Raw genomic sequence first — 15,482 nt, 5'->3', positions numbered from 1 at the left:
CTCTCTCTCTCTCTCTCAAAAATAAATATTTAAAAAAAAATTTTTTTTTAAATAAAATCTGAACACCCTTGGGGCACCTGGCTGGCACAGTCGGTGGAGCAAGTGACCTTTGATCTTGGTGTTTACAAGTTCAAGCCCCACATTGGGAACAGAGTTTACTTTAAAAAAATTTTAAAAACATGAAAGACCTTTTGTGAAGTGATCTTCACCAACAGTAACATTTCACAACATGGGCGACAAAAATAACAGTAATAAATGAGACACCGATTTACTGTAAATAAATGATTCCATCAGAATGTATCCATTGAGCACAATGACCTCTGCCTTCATTTTTAACTCTGTTGAGGTACCTACTGTGTCTTAAGACATGTAAAGGAATTGTAAAAGATGGTTTCTACTTCGAGATTTGGGTCCATTTTGGAAAGACAAAATGTAAAACACAAAACCAAAAACCACACCCAAATAGGAACAATGAAAGGGCTCAAACAAGCACAGACGATAGATGCGATAGAAATTCAAAGAAAGGTGAGTTTTGCATACCTAGGAGAAAGGCTTTTAAGGATGGATAAAATTTCAGGAAGAATGGAAAAGATCCTTTAGGAAGGAACATGTCAGAAAAGGCTTCTCACCAGTAGCGGCTGGAAGACACATGTTAGAGACAAACCACTTAGAGGGGCACCTGGCTGGCTCAGTCCATGGAGCATCGCACTCTTGATCTCGGTCACGAGTTCAAGCCCCACATTAGCAATAGAGTGGACTGGTGGGGTTCAGATTACATACAGCACTGATCAACAGCCTCAGCTTGGACTTGACCTGTGGTTAGAAGGGAGCAATTAAGAGGCTTTTCAAGCCAAGGAAATATTAGTAAATTGTGTCTGAGCAATTAATTAGCAACTTTGCTGAGGGTCCGTGTACATCAGATTCTAGGTTCTGAGAAAACAGCAGTAAAAATAAAAGAAAATCTAGATCTGATAGAAACTTGTGGGCTGATTGAAGGCTAGAGCCAGGCAGATCTTTTCAGAGATTTTTTTTCAGGATCAAAAAGGGTGAATGGGGGTATATTTGAGAGTCCTTTCAAAGGATGTATCAACGAGATATCACGAGTAGGATGTGGACCATAAAAGGATGAGTGGGTGGCAGGGAGAGCTTCCTGGCTTGTGATTCAAGTTTCAGCTGACATATCAAGACTTCCACTTTCATCTAACATGGGTAACAAGTACCATAGTTATCCTTTCACCTCAAACAAGGAAAAAATTAGACAAAATCTATGAAACAACAGGTGCATGCGATGTTTCATTTTGGCGAAATGTTCTCAGGACACTGGCTACCAGTCAGTGAAGGCCAGTGATCCCTGAGAGGAAACGAAATGACCCCTGTGGTTGTTGCCCCAGCTACTTCCCTCGACAGTGTTTCCAGGCTGTGGCACAGGGAAGGGGGAGCCCAAGTAGAACCTAGCGTTCACCCTCGTTAAGGAGCCAGAGCCGAGACATCAGGGAGGTCAAGGCAGCTAGAGTCTGGAAGGGAGCTTTACAAAAACCTCAAAGGTCTGCGGAGATCAAACATGGGAGGGAACGCGAGGCCAGTGGAAGAGCCACCTGGAAGGATTAGCAGAACCGGACCTTGTACAGAAGTCGTGCCCTTTCCGACCAGCCTTAGTGAAAAACCTCATGGTTCATAGGTCAGTGCCTATTCAGAAGTTTTGCCTCAGCTGTGGAAACTAACTGTTTCGGTCCTGTTTAACCAAACGTAAGCACTATTCAGAAGGATAACTATTTGAGTAACTCAACTGTGTCCCAGAACAAAATTTAAGAATATTTTTTTGAGTTTATTTATTTTGAGAGAGCATGAGCAGAGGAGGGCAGAGAGAGAAGGAAAGAGAGAATCCCAAGCTCTGACAGTACAGAGCCCAATGCAGGGCTCGATCTCACAACCACGAGATCATGACCCGAGCCAAAGTCGAGTCAGATGTGTACCCGACTGAGCCACCCAGACACCCAACAAAGTTTAAGAATATTAATAGGAGTACAAAATGGGCACTCACCAACATAGTATTGTTCACAGTATCTAGCATCCATTCAAAAGTTTTCCTGTATGCAAATATGCAGGGGGAAAAATCAGTGGACACCAGAAGTGGCAGAGGTGAGATCATTAGTAGACAGAGACATTGAAACAGAGTAACTATATTTTGCATGTTCAGAAAGCCGGAGAAAAGGTTAAATACGTTAAGTACAGACATGAGTGGTATAAAATGGCACAACTCCGACATCTCAAAATGAAAATTATAATTTCTGAGGAGAAACATGTACTGGTTGGAACTAGATGTTCACCCACTAGACATTGTAGAAGAAAAGATGGTGAACTTGAAGACGTAGAAACTATCCAAACTTGGGAATGCAAGCTGGTGCAGCCACTCTGGAAAACAGTATGGAGGGTCCTCAAAAAATCAAAAATAGAACTACCCTATGACCCAGCAATTGCACTACTAGGCATTTATCCACAGGATACAGGGGTGCTGTTTCGAAGGGACTCATGCACCCCAATGTTTATAGCAGCACTATCGACAATAGCCAAAGTATGGAAGGAGCCCAAAAGTCCATCGATAGATGAATGGATAAAGATGTGGTATATATACGATGGAGTATTACTCGGCAATCAAAAAGAATGAAATCTTGCCATTTGCAACTATGTGGATGGAACTGGAGGGTATTATGCTAAGTGAAATTAGAGAAACACAAATATCATATGACTTCATTCCTATGAGGACTTTAGGAGACAAAACAGGTGAACACGAAGGGGAACAAAAATAAAAACAGGGAGGGGGACAAAACAGAAGAGACTCATAAATATGGAGAACAAACAGGGTTACTGGAGGGGTGTAGGAGGGGGGGATGGGCTAAATGGGGAAGGGACATTAAGGAATCTACTCCTGAAATCATTGTGGCACTATATGCTAACTCATTTGGATGTAAATTAAAAAAAAAAAAGCAAGTCCCCAAGGCCAGCCCACATTCACGGGAGTGGCATACTTTAAACACACACACACACACACACACACACACACACACACACAGAAAGAAAAGAAACTACCCAAACTGAAACAGAAGAAAAAAAAGGGCTGAGAAAAGATGGGCAATGCATCAAGTGAGCTGAAGGACAATGCCAAGCAGTCCAATGTTTGTGCACGAGCGCCTGAGGAAGTTGAGGCAACGGGACGCAGTTGAAGTTACGATAGCTAGAATGTTCCTAAATTTGCTAGAAACCATGAACTAATGGGCCCAAAATGTGTAACAAATTCCAGGGTCAAGAAACATGAAGGAAATGATACCAAGGCATATTAAATTTAATTGCTTTAAAATCAATAAAAAATAAAATTGGTGATGAAACAACTTAAAATCAGCCACAGAGAAAACACGTATTACAGAAAGAAGAACAAAGAGATTAACACACTTCCTGTCAAAAACAATATAAGATGGAAAAAAAACAACAACAACAAAAACCAGCACTGGAGGGGCACCTGAGTGGCTCAGTCAGTTAAGCGTCTGACTTCGGCTCTGGCCATGATCTCACCGTTCATGAGTTTGAGCCCTGCATCGGACTCTGCTGACGGCTCAGAGCCTGGAGCCTGCTTTGGATTCTGTGTCTCCCCCTCTCTCTGCCCCTCCCCCACTCATTTTCTCTCTCTCTCTCTCTCAAAAATAGATTTAGGGGCTCCTGGGTGGCGCAGTCGGTTAAGAGTCCGACTTCAGCCAGGTCACGATCTCGCAGTCCGTGAGTTCGAGCCCCGCGTCAGGCTCTGGGCTGATAGCTCAGAGCCTGGAGCCTGTTTCCGATTCTGTGTCTCCCTCTCTCTCTGTCCCTCCCCCGTTCATGCTCTGTCTCTCTCTGTCCCAAAAATAAAATAAACATTGAAAAAAAAAATTTTTTTTAAAAATATATTTAAAAAAATTTGGGGAAAAAAAAGTACTAGAAAAAATAAAACTCAAACTAGAATTCTATACTCAGATATGATATTTTTCAAAAACAAAGGTGAAATAAAGATTTTCAGACATAACAAGAGCTAAAAGAATTTATCACCAACAGACTTGATACTCTAAAAAATGTTAAAGGAAGTCCTTCAGGCAGATGGAAAAGTATGCCAGATGGGAATCTGCATCTACACAAAGGAATAAAGAGAGCCAAATTAACAACTATGTTTAATGCAAAAATAGTAACAATGTTCTTATAGGATTTATAACATGTAGAAATAAAACTTGTGAAATGTAGCACAAAGATCTGAAGATTTTTGCAAGGTTCTTATATCTTATGCATAGTGGCATAATGCATAGATGTTAATAAGTTAAAAATGTATACTATAAATATTAAAGAAACCACTGAAAAGACACAGTAGACTTATAGCTAATGAAAAACAAAGGAGATAAACTAGAATTTTAAAAAAAAAAAGGCAGAAAAAGAAACAAATGAACAAAAGAACAGGTGGGAAAATAGAAAACAAACAGCAAATGGAAGGTTTAAACCCGACCATGTCAATAATTACATTAAATATCAATGGCCAAAAGCCCCAACTAAAAGGCTGCAATTGTCAAATTTTATTAAAATATAAAAAATCTACATGCTACCTAAAAAAAAAAAAAAAACCCACTTTAAATATAAAGACACATGGGGCAACTGGGTGGCTCAGTCGGTTAAGCGTCCAGGTCATGGTCAGCTCAGGTCACGATCTCACAGTTTGTGAGTTCAAGACCCACATCGGGCTCTGTGCCGACAGCTCAGAGCCTGGAGCCTGCTTCGAATTCTGTGTCTCCCTCTCTCTCTGCCCCACCCCTGATCATTGTACAATAACATCAGTACATTAACAATAGATGCCAGCTCAGGTGACAGACTCTGAATGGAGGAGATGTCCTGTAGACAGGAGGTAATGAACTGTAACCTGGGTAAGAAGCTGGTCAAGGCTTATCTGGACGTTACCAGCGGAGATCAGTAAATGAAATAAAGCATATGTAATCATAGTACAAAGATGTACTGTGCTCGGGAGAGTAGTAAGTAAATCTGTAGATGTTTTCAAATGTGAAAATCATAAATCCTGTGTCTGTAGGTTTGGGAACATGAAAAATGAATTCTCTTTCTTGTGTAGATAATTTAATATTTTTCTTTCTCTAAATTTATATTCTGAATTGTTGTCCTTTTTTTAGGCTTGTGTATTTTGAGAGACAGAGAGCGCCAACAGGGGAGGGGCAGAGAGAGGGAGACAGAATCCCAAGCAAGCTTTGCACTGTCTGCAGAACTGTGACATCATGACCTGAGCCGAAATCAATAGTCGAGCTTAACCGACTGAGCCACCCAGGGGCCTCTCTAGATAAGTCATATTTTAACTTCGATGGTGCCATGGAAGTAGTAAAGCAAGTAAAACAGTAGAAAAACCCACCTGTTTAATGTCTGTGAGAAATCAAATGTTCCTAAAACATTTTGTACACTGTCCAACTTATGTCTTTTTATCTATAAACAAAGCCACGCTCGTTATGGATTCTCAAAATGCTGATATTGTCAAAATGGGACCTGTGTTATGTTGAGTTGATTGTTTTTTGCTTATGCCATCAATAAGTTATTCTCTCGATAAAGAAGATGTGGCATATATATACAATGGAGTATTACCCGGCAATCAAAAAGAATGAAATCTTGCCATTTGCAACTACGTGGATGGAACTGGAGGGTATTAAGCGAAGTGAAATTAGAGAAAGACAAATATCATATGACTGCACTCACATGAGGACTTTAAGACACAGAACAGATGAACATAAGGGAAGGGAAGCAAAAACAATATAAAAACAGGGAGGGGGACAAAACAGAAGAGACTCTTAAATATGGAGAAAAAACACAGGGTTGCTGGAGGGGTTGTGGGAGGGGGATGGGCTAAATGGGGAAGGGGCACTAAGGAATCTACTCCTGGAATCATTGTTGCACCCTGTGCTAACTAATTTGGATGTAAATTAAAAAAATAAAATTTTAAAGAAATAAAAAGAAAAATAATAAATAATAAATAAATAAATCTCTGTGAGGTATTCTGAAGTTTGGTATCATCGTACCCACTTGGGATAAACTTTTCAGCCCCAGTTGTAATTTGTACAACTATTGTGAGCCATGCCTAGAGTAATTGGTAATAAACCCAGTCCAAGAGTCAAAATACCGATGGGTCGAAAGGGCTCTCATGACGCTGAATCTCCTATAGGCTGGCTGCTTCCACAGCACCGGGGACGAGGCCAGCCTGCCCTAAATATTCACAGGCCCGGACACGAGAGCACAAAGAGAATGACTGTTCCAGAGCAGACCCCTCTTCCCTCCCCCCTCCTCACCCCCAGTTCCATCCTGTATCGGGAGGTGCTTGAAGCACAAGTGTGTGGACAGTTTATGAATCTCCGTGTATTTCAGTCAACCGGTCGTGAGTCTGTTACGCCTGTTATCGAGCTCACTCCCCCCATGGTTTGATTTTGCCAAATGTTTAACTTAATTCAGATATACTTTCCATGATACTCATTAATAATGATATTTAAAAGGGAAGGAGGAGGAGGGAAAGGTTATCTACTATAATGTTTTTCTCAGTGAACCCATGCTTATTGTTCATAATTATCTTTTGGTTTCCTTCCTAAGTCACTCTCAAAATTTTCTAGAAATCCGTGTTTACCTGTTCTGTCTCTTGGTGCCTTTTCTGTTTGGCTCAGTTTTGCAAAGGACACTTACAGCAATTCAGAAATTTCATCCTTGGAGCTGTTCCTGTGCCCTTGACTTATTTTTCTATCCAGGAGTCATAAAATAATTCAGAAGAGTAATAAGGGGCACCTGGGTGGCTCAATCAGTTAAGCGACCAACTCTTGATTTCGGCTCAGGTCATGGGATCGAGCCCCATGTCAGGCTGTGTGCCGAGTGTGGGGCCTGCTTAAGATTCTCTCTCCTCTCCTCTGCCCCTCTCCCCCACTTCTGTGCTCTCTCTCTCTCCACAGTAAAATAAAATGGCTCAGTTGGTTAGGCATCCAACTTCAGCTCAGGTCATGATCTCACAGTTTATGGGTTTGAGCCCCATGTTGGGCTCTGTGCTGACAGCTCAGAACCTGGAGCCTGCTTTGAATCCTGTGTCTCCTTCTCTCTCTGACCCTCCCTCGCTTGCACCCTGTCTCTCTGTCTCTCAAAAATAAATAAATGTTACAAAATAAACTAAATAAATAAATTTTTTAAAATAATTTTTTAAAATAATCTTATACCTCTCCTGTTTAAAGAAATAACAAAATGTTTTCTTCCTTTTCTTACAAAAGTGACCTGTTCAATGAAAATTTAGAAAATAAAGCTGGTTCTGGTTCAAGATAGTAAGGGAGAAGGATCCTGAACCTGCCTGCTCCCGTTGTCGACACACTGAATCTACATGTACATACCAAACAATTCCCTCTGAAAGAAAACCAGAAACCAGCCAGGCAACTCCTATGCATTGGGCAAAAAACCCCTCACATCATGATGGGTAGGAGATACTGAGGCACAACGATGCCATAACTCCACCCCCTGCTCTGCAGCCCACAGTCAGGGGGAATCTCTTCCTACAGCTTCTCCCTAAGAGGCAAAGAGTTTGAAAACCACATCTGACAACCCAGATGCTTTTAAGAGCTGAAACCATAAAACTCCTAGAAGAAAACAAACTGTAAGCTCCTTGATATCGCTCTTGGTGATGACACTTTGGATCTGACACCAAAAGCAAAGACAACAAAAGCAAAAATAGACAAGCGGGGCCACATCAAACTAAAAAGCTTCTGCACAGCAAAGGAAATCCGTCAACAAAATGAAACAAAATCCAACAGAATTGGAGAAAACCTTTGGAAATCATCTCTAATAGGGGGCTAATATCCAAAATATATAAAGAACTTATACAACTCAATGGCAAAAAAAAAAGAAAGAAAGAAAGAAAGAAAGAAAGAAAGAAAGAAAGAAAGAAAGAAAAAAATCCAATTACAAAAATGGGCAAAAGATCTGAATAGGCATTTTTCCAAAGAAGACATACGAATGGGCAACAGGTACATGAAAATCGGTGTTTAACATCACTAATCATCAGAGAAATGCAAATCTGCAATGAGATGTCAGCTCACACCTGTTTGGAATGGCTGTTATCAAAGCCAACAAATGCCAAGGAAGTGGAGAAAGAGGAACCCTTGTGCACTGATGGTGGGAATGTAAATGGTGCAGCCACTATGGGAAACAGTACAGAGGTTCCTCAAACAATACAAACTAGAACTACCATAGGATCCAGCAATTGCATTTCTGGGTATTTATCCAAAGGAAAAAGAAAAGCACTAAGTCAAAAAGATATCTGCACCCCCATGCTCATTGTGGCTTTAGTCACAATAGCCAAGACACAATAGCCAAACAACCAAAGTGTCCATCGGTGGATTAACGGATAAAGAAAATGTGGCATATATACTGTGAAATAAGTCAGAAAAGACAAATACCATATGATCTCACATGTGGAACCTAAAAAAGAAGAAAATTGAAAAACAGAGCTCATAGGTACAGAGAAGACATTGGTGGTTACCAGATGCGGGGGTGGGCAAAATGGGTGAAGAGAGTCCTAGGCACAAACTTCCAGTTATAAAATACATAAGTCATAGGGATATAATGTACAGCCTGGTGACTATCATTAACATACTGTCTTATGTATCTGAAAGTTCCTAAGGGAGCAGATCTTAAAGTTCTCATCACGAGAAAAAAAGGGTAACTCTGTGTGGTGATGGATTCTAACTAGACTTATGATGGTGATCATCTCACAATATACATAAATAGCGAATCATGTTGTACATCTGAAAGCAATACTATATGTCAATTATATCTCCATTTTTTAAAAAGATAGTATGGATAAGCCAAAAGAAAAAAAATTAAATGCCTCACCATCCATAAAGTACTGCTAATAATTTGCTGTATGTCCTCCAGACTATTTCTATGGGAAGTTCTACATATAATTACAGTGAGCTTGAGGATTGGGGCAAGATCAAGGCAAAGGCATGACCGCCAGATGGCGATAGCACACAGTCAGCTTTACTTGGACTGTGTTTTGACCTGCAGCGTGGGAAGGGAAGTCCCTTGCAGCAGGAGACCTTCCAGTGACAGCATCCTGGGGCCTCCACCCAGAAGGAGAAAAGGACAAGAAAGTCCCAGAGGAGAGAGGAATTGGTGGGGGGAGGGGTTCCTGCCTAGGTGATATCTCTCAGCAGCACGATGGGGGAATCTCTGAGTCAGAGAGTTTGGAAGGGCAGAGGCAGCTTGGGGTCTTCAATAGCGTAGCATTACTTACACGTGAAACCTAAAAAAGGCAAACTCAAAGAAACAGAGACTATACATATATTAAATCATCATGTTGTGCGCTCTAAATATGCTATAATGGGGTTTGTGAATTATATTTTAATATAGCTGGCCAGGTGGAAAAAAGATGAAAAATAGGATCACCATGTGGTCCTGCGATTCCATTCCTAGGTGTACACTCAGAAGAAAGACAGCAGATGCTTGCGCACCCATGATCATAGCCGCCAACATCCTTCAGAATAGCCCAAAGGCGGACATGTTCGTCGGCAGGTGAACGGATAAACAAAATTTGGTATGTACATACACTGGAATGGTAGCCTTAAAGAGGAAGAAACATGGATGACGCTTGAAGGACATTATGTGAACTGAAACAAGCCGGTCACCAAAAGAAGAAGAATGGAATCGCTGGATGATTCCATTTAACGACGTAGCTAGTCAACTGTGTAGAGACAGAAGAACGTAGAATGGGTGGCTGCCAGGGACTGGGGGAGAGGGAAATTGAGAGTCAGATGTTTAAATCGGTAGAGTTTCAGTTTTGTAAGATGAAACGAGTTGTGGAGATAGGTCGCACACAACGGGAATAGATCTATTCTTAAATCACTGTTGTTTTCTCCCATCAGAACGTGTAATTCAATGCCTGCGCCTTCATTTAGTGGACCTCTTTCGGTGCTCTTCTTTCAAGACAGGTGACCCCAAATTTGTATACTTTTCGGTAGCATCTTAATCTCCCTTTGTTCTCTCTTGAGAGCGGAATGGTTTGGGGGAAAAATATACCTGATACATACCAGAAAACAAGATGCTGGTGATTCTTCCCCGATGGCATCTCTGCTTTGCTGACATCAAAATGGCGTCCGTTCTCTCTCTAAAAAAAACAGTCCTCTTTGGCACTTTTCCTGCAGCTTTCTTGCGGTCCTCCTCACCAGCAAGGGAAAAATGCATTCTTACTATTATTATTATTGGAGAATTAAATGGCCTCAAGATAGGCAGACAGCCTATTTTCCTGAGCCGTTTCCTTTGCAAACAGTCCCTTTAGGCTGGAAGGGGTGACCAAACCCCAGCACTTTTTGTCTTCAGCTGTTAGGTACAAAATGGGATCTGAAATTTGAGCAGTGATGTTTTCTTTAACCCACTTCATTTAAAAGTATGATCCTGGGGGTACCTGGGTGGCTCAGTCAGTTAAGCGTCCAACTCTTGGTTTCAGCCCAGGTCATGATCTCCCAGTTCGTGAGTTCGAGCCCCACATCGGGCTTCGCACTGGCAGTGAGGAGCCTGCTTGGGATTCTCTCTCTCCTTCTCTGTCGACCCCTCCTCCGCTCCTGCTCTCTCTCTCTCTCTCTCTCAAAATATATAAACTATAAAAAAAAATTAAAAAATAAATGAAAGTATGATCCCGTTTGTTAAAGGGATTTTCCTTAGCTGTGGAAAGACATGAATCCATGAAATGAAGCCACGTAGAATTTGTAGGCTACGTCGGGCACTTTGTAAGCCCCTAATAAATGTGAGCTATCTAAAACAGGGCAAAGGTGTAAAAATAAATAAACAAATAAATAAACAAATAAATAAACAAATAAATAAATAAATAAAAGTTTGCTATTATTGTTTTTCTTATTTGTTGCCAACATTTCTCACTTGCTGCCTTTTGTCTTCTTGTTTGTTTGTTTAAGGTTTTTTTTTTAATTTATTTATTTCGAGAGAGAGAGACAGCACGAGCAGGGGAGGGGCAGAGAGAGAAAGGGGGAGAGCAAGAGATCATCCCAAGCAGTTTCCGAACTGTCAATGCAGAGCCGGACATGGGACTCAATCCCTTGAACCGCAAGATCATGACCTGAGCTGAAACCAAGAGTTGGATGCCTAACTGACTGAGCCACCCAGGTGCCCCTGTCTTTTATTTTTCTTAATGGTGGCTTCTGAATTATTGGTCTTTCCTATATCAGTTCTTTCATTACTCATAACCACCCTTCGATCCCGAGACTTAATAAGTATTTATTCTCTTGCAGTTAAAAAAAAAAAAAAAGGAGAAATGAATCCAGACTGAAGGACTGGTTTGGATACTTAAATTCGTGTCCACTTTACGTTCTCAAAATATCAGGGACAGATGTGTCCTGACAAATCATTTCTTTTACGCCCCCATTCTCTGACGAGGAAGTTGGCTTCAGAGGTGTCATAAGTGATTCGGTTCAAAGTCTGACCCCGCAAGTTTTCACACTTGGGCTTCTGGAATCCCAGCTTGCTGTGCCGCTAATGTTGCCAACATTTTCGTCAACAGCAACCCCTTCTGCACGTTTCCTTGTGGACCTAATTTTAGAAAAGTGTGGTCCGTCAAGCTGCATTTAGGTCATGACACATTTATCAATCAGAGGCTCTGCTCCGTGTGTGAGCTGATCCCGCCTGCCACGCTGAATGGATAGAATCCCAGCCCAAAGCCCCCAAATGCCACGCCATTTCTTTTAAAATGGCCGACAACTTGAAACTGTTGTTAGTTCCAGTTATTATTAGAGGGAACCACTAGAGGTCAGAGAAAACCGTGTCTGGGATGCGGTGCTTCTGTCCCACTATCGACCACAGGGGGGAACCCCAGGGACCTGTCTCTATAGCGGACACCCCATTGCCCCCAGAAGAGTGCTTGGTCCCATGGCCAACATTATCTAGACTTAACCAAGAGCAAGTTTATCTCTTCTGCCTACTCACGGAATCTGAGGTAACGTACTTCACTGCTTCAGTGGGATTTTGCACTTTTTAAAATTCTTCAGTTATTTAAATCTTTCCATCTGGCGACAAAGGCACCTTAATTTCATGCCATCGGATCCCTCATATCCAAATAAGTTTTGGAACTTTATGGAATACTGCAGGTTTTTTTTTTATATTGTATGCATCTACCAGGGCCAAAAACCATAAAGATATTAAAATGGCATCCAAAAATAACATAATCTTTTATAACCCACTTTTTATACCATATGATTTTTTTAATGTTTATTTTTTTATTTAAAATTTTGGTTAATGTTTATTTTTTATTTTTATTTTTGAAAGAGAGAGAGGGAGAGAGTGCAAGGGAGACCAAGAATCCAAAGCGGGCTCTGCTCTGACAGCAGTGAGCCCAACATAGGGGTTGAACTCACGAACCATGAGATCGTGACCTGAGCCGAAGCTGGACACTTAACCGACTGAGCCACCCAGGAGCCCCTCCTTTTTTTCTCCTAGAAAATGTGATGAACTGATGGCTTTTCACTGACTTGATTTGTTTCGATTATTTGTAGTCATTAGTTATGTTTTGGTGATTGGAAGGTCACAAGTTAGCCAAAGCAATCCTTAAGCTGCCCGTGTAGCCTTTGGACAAAAGTGGGCAAATTCTTTTAAGTGTCTTTGCTTTCTGGTAACAAGACATCCCATACCCATGTTATACCTGCCCTGTCCCAGACGTGCAATCAGCTAGTTTCCTAAGCCCCAGTTCCCTTCAGTGGAAATTGATATTAGAGACCAAACTGAAAAGTCTTAATCCTATATTCAAACTATAATTAGGCCTCATTATTTTTATCATAGATGACTCATGTAATTGTCAGTCTGAAACTCTTTTTTTTTTTTTTTTAATGAATTTGGCTCTTTTCTTCAAACTTTTTTTTTTTTTTTAATTTTTTAACGTTTATTTATTTTTGAGACAGAGAGAGACAGAGCATGAACGGGGGAGGGGCAGAGAGAGAGGGAGACACAGAACCGGAAGCGGGCTCCAGGCTCCGAGCCATCAGCCCAGAGCCCGACGCGGCGCTCGAGCTCACGGTCCGCGAGATCGTGACCTGAGCTGAAGTCGGACGCTCAACCGACTGAGCCACCCAGGCGCCCCTGAAACTCTTGATTCATAACAAAGCTAACAGAATGACTGATTTATTTTACTTGCCAATAAAAGAAATAGATCCACAATAGTGAGGCCAGAATTAATGCTTATGATACCACTGCTAAATGAAATGCAAATTTGTATTTGTACTTGCCTGTGTCCTTGAGGCACAGTGAAATTACTTGGCTTTATTACTCTGAAATAATCCCTCAGTCTGTGGGTTGTGGAAGTTCTGTCCAAATGTTTCAGTTCGTTTTCAGTTTGAAGGGGTCAGAGTTTGACAGTTCTGAGCTCTTCATAAATTTTTTCTAAAATGTTTTAATGTTTGTTTTTGTGAGAGAGAGAGACATAGCATGAGTGGGGGAGGGAGAGAGAGAGAGAGAGAGAGAGAGGAAAACACGGAATCTGAAGCAGGATCCAGGCTTCCAGCTGTCAGCACGAAGCCCGATGAGGGGCTTAAACTCACAAACTGTGAGATCATGACCTGAGCCGAAATCGGCCGCTTAACCAACTGAGCCACCCAGGCACCCTGACAATTCCGAGCTCTTTATATTTTAGCTTCTGCTTTCCACTTGGGACTGTCTTCAGCCACTGACAAAAGAATTAGTTTTATTGGCTCACATCATGAAGATAAATAGTAATACCTCAACAGTTGAATCTTCGTAGTACAAAATGAGAATTTCATTTAAATCACTGTCTGGATCACCTACAATGACTCATTGCACAGTTATATGTGCAAGATTTATGTATGTGCAATCTGAACAAGGCTGGACAGACCTAGTCCGACTTCCTCTATTCAATCTCTCTTAATACATTGGGAAGCCACAGCTTCCTGACTCCAATCAGACTTCTATTGTACTAAATCCTATCCTAACATGAGAGCTTTTCGGTTATCTGCCTCCTCCCCCGACCCCCGGCCCAGCCAGCTTTTCTTCTGTCAGTCATATATGATACCAATCCCTTCCAATCAATATATCGTGTGTTCTAAGTATTGTCACATCAAACCACAGGTCTAAATAATGCTTCATTTAGTTTTACAATATATATAAGCCAAGATAGTTTTCTATATTGCTGTTTTCTAAATACAGTACCATTTATTAAGACATCTTAATCTACCTCCAAGAAAAATACACACACACACACACACACACACACACACACAGTGGAATATACATATGTATTAGAATGGCATACTATTGGGAGAATATATACCAATTCAGGTTTTTCAGGTTTTGTCAGAAATATTCTTTTAACTCATAAGGTCATAATTCTGACCTTATTTTTCTACACATATGTTTTTCTTCTTTTCCTTTTAATTTTCATTCCAGCTAACAGACAGTACACATACACTTTTCTATTGTCAATAGTATTAAGTGCGAATGGCTCAGTAGTGTTCCAAATCTTCAGTGGCTTTTGGATAAAAACAACCAAATAAGACACAATTCCATTATAGTGTTGAAGAGTTATTTCAGATGTTACGTATGTCACTTTAAAGCTTTAGCCACAGGTGACTTCTGACTCTGGTTCTGATGGAGAACGATGCAGTAGGCTCTCTCTCCGTCTAGATTGTACAGATGTAAATCTGTGCGCACACCAATAAAAACCATATTCTATAGTGGTACCAAGGAGTGGCGGGTGCAGGCGGGCCTTGGCCAGTGGCATTCCGGACAGGGGCAAGCCTGTCCTAGGTGGGTAGCCACCGAAGCCTCCATTCCTGGACCAGCCACTGAGCTGAATGCGGGCGGGCAGCGTGGGCTTCCCGGACCATTGTGCATAGTCGTGCATTCCAGAGCCGTGCGAGAGCTCCAGCCAAAGGTGCTCCCACACACTGGTGCTGGGCTGCCGGCCCAGGTACTGACAAGATCAAAGCCTCTGGCTCCTTGACAGTGACCGGAGTCCGGGACCAACCAAAGCTGAACTCCATCTCATTGCAGCCGCGGTCCAGCCCGGCCCCCTGCTCGGCTAACTCCTGGTGGGCTCCCCATGGCCAGCCCCTCACAGCGCCAGACCGGAAAACACTTGGTCTCTCCAGGAAAGAGAAAACAAAATTTCAGGAAACTCTTCAGTATTCAAGAAAAACAATTTATGGAAGACCTTTGTTTTATGATTGTACCGAATTTTAGCTGTAATACCCTTTAACTGCAATCCCGTGTTTCCACTGAATTTGCCTGAAGTGTTTGCTCTTTACCTTTGGTGCAGAAATAAAATACGTTATATGCCTTAAATTCCCAATTGTGCATGCAGTGGGATCTGGACAATAACCACAGATACATTTTTTTTTAAAGAAAATACTTTAGGGGCGCCTGGGTGGCACAGTCGGTTGGGCGTC

Source organism: Puma concolor, chromosome E4 (assembly GCF_028749965.1).
Source record: "Puma concolor isolate L17-30 chromosome E4, mPumCon1.1.hap2, whole genome shotgun sequence".
NCBI classification, from domain to species: domain Eukaryota; kingdom Metazoa; phylum Chordata; class Mammalia; order Carnivora; family Felidae; genus Puma; species Puma concolor.
Note: the sequence above shows the minus strand (reverse complement) of the source record.